The sequence below is a fragment of the Marmota monax genome, unplaced genomic scaffold, assembly GCF_021218885.2.
Source record: "Marmota monax isolate L192 unplaced genomic scaffold, Marmota_monax_Labrador192_F-V1.1 WCK01_AAM20220418_F8-fsc00142, whole genome shotgun sequence".
NCBI classification, from domain to species: Eukaryota; Metazoa; Chordata; class Mammalia; order Rodentia; family Sciuridae; genus Marmota; species Marmota monax.
The window spans coordinates 1,476,801-1,483,330 of NW_026692025.1; the positions used below are offsets into that span (position 1 = coordinate 1,476,801).

The following is a 6,530-nucleotide window of genomic DNA, read 5'->3' on the forward strand; positions in this document are numbered from 1 at the left end:
ACACTAGAAAAACTAAAGATAGTAGGAACATACCTCAACATTGTAAAAGTTATTTATGCTAAGCCCAAGGCCAACATCATTTTAAATGGAGAAAAATTAAAAACATTCCCTCTAAAAAGTGGAACAAAACAGAGATGCCCTCTTTCACAACTTCTATTCAACATAGTCCTTGAAACTCTAGTCAGAGCAATTAGACAAAAGAAAGAAATTAAGGGATAGAAAAGAACTCAAACTATCACTATTTGCTGATAACACGATTCTATATTTAGAAGGCCCCAAAACTCTGCTTGAAAGCTTCTAGAACTCATAAACAAATTCAGGAAAGTAGCAGAGTATAAAATCAACACCAATAAATCAATTGCATTTCTATGTACCAATGATGTATCAGCTGAAAGAGAAATCAGGAAAACTATTCCCTTTACAATAGTCTCAAAAAAATAAAATATTTGGTAATCAATCTAACAAAAGAGATGAAAGACCTCTATAATGAAAAATACAGAACACTAAAGAAAGAAATTGGAGAAGACCTTAGAAGATGGAAAGATCTCCCATGCTCTTGGATAGACAGAATTAATATTGTCAAAATGGCCATATACCCAAAGCACTACACAGATTTAATGCAGTTCCTATTAAGATTCCAATTATGTTCTCCATAGAAACAGAAAAAGCAATCATGAAATTCATTTGGAAAAATTAGAGGCCTAGGAGCAGGTGACATCACAATATCAGACCTTAAATTATACTACAGAGCTATAGTAACAAAAATAGCATGGTATTGGCACCAAAACAGGCATGAAAACAAATGGAACTGAATAGAAGTCACATAAACAAACCCACATAAGTACAGTTATCTCATACTAGACAAAGGTACCATAAACATTGGAGAAAAGAGACTCTTCAACAAATGGTGCTGGGAAAACTGGAAATCTATATGTAGCAGAATGAAATTGAAGCCCTGTCTCTCACCCTGCACAAAACTCAACTCAGAGTGCATCAAATACTTAGGCATCAGAGACCCTGCACCTAATAGAAGAAAAAATAGACCAACTGTTCATCAGTCAGCTTATGACCTGACTTCCTCAATAAGACTCCTTAAAATCAAGAATCAATAAATGGGCAAAGGAACTGAACAGGCACTTCACAGAAGAATAAAAATGAACGCTCAACAAATATATGAAAAAATGTTCAACATCTTTATCAATTAGAGAAATGCAAATTAAAACTACACTGCGATTCCATCTCACTCCAGTCAGAATGGCAATTATGAAGAACACATGTAACAATAAATGTTGGTGAGGATATGGGGAGAAAGGTACTCTCATACATTGTTGGTGGAACTGCAAATTGGTGCAACCAATCTGGAAAGCAGTATGGTTGATTCCTTAGAAAACTTGGAATGCAACCACCTTTGACCCAGATATCCCACTCCTCTTATACCCAAAGGACTTAAAAACAGCATACTACAGGGACACAGCCACATCAATGTTTATAGCAGCACAATTCATAATAGCTAAACTGTGGAACAAACCCAGATACCCTTCAACAGATGAATGGATAAAGAAACTGTGGTGTATATACACAATGGAATATTACTCAGCATTAAAAGAGAATAAAATTATGGCATTTGAAGGAAAATGGATGGAACTGGAGAATATCATGTTGAGCGAAATAAGCCAATTCCCCAAACCCAAGGATTAAATGTTCTCTTTATTATATGGATGCTAAGCTAAAAAAAAGAGAAGGTAGGGAAGAGAAGAATAGAATCCATTGGATTAGACAATGGGTAATGAAGGGAAGGGAGGGGAGAGGGGAATAGGGAGGACAATAGAATTAATTGGACATAACTTTCCTAGACTTGTATTTGAATACATGACCAGAGTAACTCTGCATCATGTACAACCACAAGAATAGCATGCTAAATAGGATGTTATACTGTATGTCTGTATAATTGGCCAAAATACATTCCACTGTCATGTATTACTAAAAAGAACAAATAAAAAGTTTAAACAAAGAAAAAACATACTGGTTTTGTACCCACAAAATCAATTTCATAAGCTTATTTAAAATATTTAAGTAGGCTACCATGAGGGCAGATTGACATTGTATGGGGATCAGTCTACACAGTTAGGGGTCAATCTTTAAGAAAAAAAGTATGAAATTAATTACAACTTTTTTATTCCCTGAGAAAAAGAAAAGAAATAACAAACTGCAAGTGTTAAAAAAATCAACAAATGGTGCAAAAATAACAAAAGACAACAAAATACTATGATTGTTGTTATTATTATTCTCTTTTCTACTTGACCTACATGTATTGTCTTTTTCACTATACTTTGGCTGTGTACTCTTAGATCACATATTCCTATGACAGTGATTTGTAACATAATTCTCTCTGGAGGGAATAGAAAGATAAGGAAAACTTTTTTCCACCCTGGTTGATTGAAATTTTTGTTGTTGGTGGTTTAGCACAATCTCCTTCCCGTTTCATGAGTCTTGTCAGTAAAGCTGCCTCAGGAACTTCCTCTGCAGTTTCTCACTCACAGAGCTCCTGCCACAGGACCAGGTCTTTGGGTGTGACCTGTGGTATGGCTGATCCATTTGCCCAGGACTCTGCCTGAATCCCTCTGGGAGCTGCTGGCACACTGTCCATGCAGCATCTGGCATGCCCTAGGCAAGCCCTCGCTGACCCTGGTTCTGACTATCCTAGGCCCTCCTAATGACATCAAATGACCTGCTTGCAGCCTCCCCTGCCCCACCACCTACAACCATCTCATGTGATTCCCATTCCTAGAGGTCAAGGAGGAATCAGCCTACTTGATGAAGTCCACTAGCCCTGGGATGATCACCCACCAGAGTGTGCAGGTGACCTGGGCCTCTGGTGCCTGGCTGGGATAGCCACCTGCTGCCAATACAGGAGTGAGAGCTTCACTGGGGAAACCTGCCTGGGCTTCCTACCCAACTGTGACTTCTTTTTCCTAAAGTTGAGAATGTCTCATTAGGAGCCAGTACTTTTATAGCATCAAAGGTTTGGGCTTACATTTTAAAATGTTTTCTTCCTGGAAACCAATTAAAGTAGGAGTTCAGTTGGCTCTGAGAGCTGTGGTTTCCTCATTTGATCGTTTCCGCAGAAGTGGGCAACAGTATCTACTCTAATATTGTTAGCCTCACACCAACATGTGTGCCAAGAAAAAAAGCCTCACCCTCCCCGGAAGAAGACTTTTACCAAATGCTTTGGCTTGGTGGAAGTTGTCGAGATGGCTTCCCCTGAGGACATAAATCTCTTCCCTGTGACTGTGCCAGACTGGGGGTCCTCAATGGGTGTTCATTGGTGGGATTTGATCAGCATGGGAACCCCTGAGTGGGGACCGACAGGTGGAGGGATGCTCCCCAGTGTGTGTGGTACTACCCTGAACCCACAGCTTTTCCTGCCATCCTGAGGGCTTAGTCCAATTTCTGTATTTCCCTGGGATTCCCCCTTCTTCCAAGAGGAGAAGGAAAGACAAAGTAGTTAGGACTAGGGCTCCTGGACACTCTAAATAGGCTGAGCTGGCCATGACTCACCTGCTTCTCTCCTAGGACAGGACTCATTCCCTACAGCTATTCTCCAAATGTAGCAGGTGCCCCCAGACTCCCCCAGGAGCCCAACTCTTCTCCAGGAGTTTGTCCTCTGGGGTTGGTTCTCTTGTGATCCTATTCCATTTCCCCCAAATAATTGCATGGATCTTTCCTATAGGACACAGACATCAACAAAACCCTGTGCCCTGTGTGTCTCCATAACATGCACAGCAGAGCCAGTTCTCCAGCTGCAGCCAAGAGGTCCACAGGGAAGGACTACTCAGCAGGCCAGGCAGAAGGCTCTGGCCTGTGGGTATATTACTCTGGCCTCAGGCTGGCAGCACAGAGAAGAAAAGCAGTAGTGTCACAATCAGGTTTTCTAAGACTTCAATCTGGGAGACAGGGCACCTTTAGCAGTCTTCCTGTTTTTGAAGTGGAAGAAAATGTCCTAAGGAATCTTGTCAGTTTTGCATATTGGAATACAGCCACGATTCCCAGAAATAGGACTTTCAATCTCTGACCTTGAAAGACAAGAGGAACTAACCCAAACAGAGCAAAGAACCAGAAACCATGTGACTCCCAGACTTTGACAGATGAGAACTAAGAGACCAGCTCTATAGCTGTGACCAATGTCCAACTTCTTCCATTAGTAGAAGCCTTTCTGGGAAGGAAGGTGGAGGACTTGACCCTTATAGAGCACTTTTGGGACTTCCCAGACCAGTGCTCCCTCTGACAGCAAACAGCCAGAAGCCAGTGACCTTGGGGGAAACCACTAACGTGTAAACGTTGGAGTCTCAGTCAAGGAGAGCACATGCCCAAAGACAGCGAGGCAGCCAACGAAGGACAGCACTGCCTGAAGGTGAAGTTTTCAGGGACAGGTTTTAAATTTTTTTTAATATTTTATTTTTTTTAGTTTTTGGCGGACACAACATCTTTGTTTTTGCGTGGTACTGAGGATTGAACTCGGGCCGCACGCATGCCACAGGAGCGCGCTACCGCTTGAGCCACATCCCCAGCCCCAGGGACAGGTTTTAAAGAAAGAAGAGTAAGTAGACCTTTTTCTCTATTTATTTATTTATTTTGGTACTGGAGATTGAACTCAGGGGATCTTTACCACTGAGCTACATCCCCAGTCCTTTTTAGGCTCTTTTTTGAGGAATGGTTTGCTAAGTTTCTAAGACTGGCCTCAAAATTGTGATCTTCCTGTTTCAGTCTCCTGAGTCACTGTGTCCAGTTTGTAGATGGTTTCTTTAATAGGTATAAAGCACATTAGTTTCCCAAGGGCTAAAAGTTTACTGTGTCTTTGAGCTGAGTGGGTTAAACCTGGGTCATGTTGACCCAGATAGAAAAGGAAACACCAGATATGGGAATCTTAATTAGAAATAATGAGCAACATGGTTGTGAGCTTCAATAAGAATCACAGTTCAAGAAAGTCCAATCTTTTTCTCATGACAAAGCTCTGCTTACAATAAAAGGGAATGAATGTGCTTTTTTTTCAGTTTGGAATGAAGTTTGCCCATTTGTGGACAGGGTCTTTGTGTCATTCTTACTTCAAACTATACTGTTGCCAGAAAGATGGTGAGATGATTGATGAGAAAAGGAAAAACTTCATGCAGATGGCTGCAGCAGGGGACAAAGCCATGCTGCTGGTCAAACTAAGGAGTTTTCCTGGAAAGACTAATGACATTTACAAACTTCATCAAGCGAAATGAGAAAAGGTGCAGGTAAACCATAGTATGAATGGAAAATGCACTGAATCACAGAGGCTGAGAAGATTTTAAAAATAATGGATATTGTGAATAACTGTATGTCAATACATTTAAAAATGCACTGGAAATGAACAAATTCCTACAAAAAAAATCACCTGTATTGACTCAAGAAAAAGCAGAGACCCTAAATAGTCATAAAATCATAAAATATTTATTATCAGTAATCAGATAAGTTCCCCCAAAGCAAACTCCATACCTAGATGACTTCATCAGCAAGATCTACCAAATCTTCAAAAATAAATACTTCCAATTTTATGCACACTCTTTAAGAGAATTAAAAAACAGGTGTTGTATGAAAGAAGAGAAGGTTATTCTGTTTTGTCAAGGATGGAAGAAACCCTTAGGCCTAACCACAGGCATATTGTTAAGACATCACATAGCATCTAACCATTGCCTTTTTTGGTGAGGGATGAGGGTATAGCTCAGTGGTAGAGCCCTTGCTTAGCATGTAAAAGGACTTGGGTTCAATCTATATTACCACATGCACATACACAAAAAGGATACACTTTTAAAAATTTCTTTATTTTGTTTATTTATTTTTATGTGGTGCTGAGGTTTGCCTCACATGTGCAAGACAAGCACTCTGCCACTGAGTCACAGCCCCAGCCCCACAAAAGGATACACTCTCGATAGAAGGCAAATGTAACCTGCAATTAACACCTATCAAGGACATCATGAGAAAGAAAATTAGAGGCCAAGCTTACTCCTGAATATAGATGCAGAAATTCCAAGCAGAATATTAACAATATATTAAAATGATAATATATAATAATATATAATAATGGTGATAAAACTATATATATAAATATATATAACATATATATGTGTCTAAAATTGGTTTAACAATAGAAAATCATTTATTGTAATTAACCACATTAATAGATTAAAGAAGAAAAAATATATGACCACCATAATAGGTGCACAAAAATCATCGGCTACAATTCATGATCGTGAAAAGGTTGACCACTATCATCACCTCTTTTACTTAACATCGTGCTGTTGGTCTTGGCTAGTGCCGTTGGGGGATGGGGGGAGAAAGAAATTTTTAAAAAGGAAAGAAAAAAAAAAGCAATTTTTTTTAAATTTTTTATTGTTGGTTGTTCAAAACATTACATAGTTCTTGATATATCATATTTCACACTTTGATTCAAGTGGGTTATGAACTCCAATTTTTACCCCGTATACAAATTGCAGAATCACATCAGTTAC

General features: G+C 39.4%; 1 pseudogene; it reads left to right on the top strand.

Moving 5' to 3' along the window:
- The first annotated feature begins 5,606 nt into the window (after nucleotides 1-5,606).
- Nucleotides 5,607-5,720, top strand: LOC124098892 (U6atac minor spliceosomal RNA; annotated as a pseudogene).
- The last annotated feature ends 810 nt before the right edge of the window (nucleotides 5,721-6,530 follow it).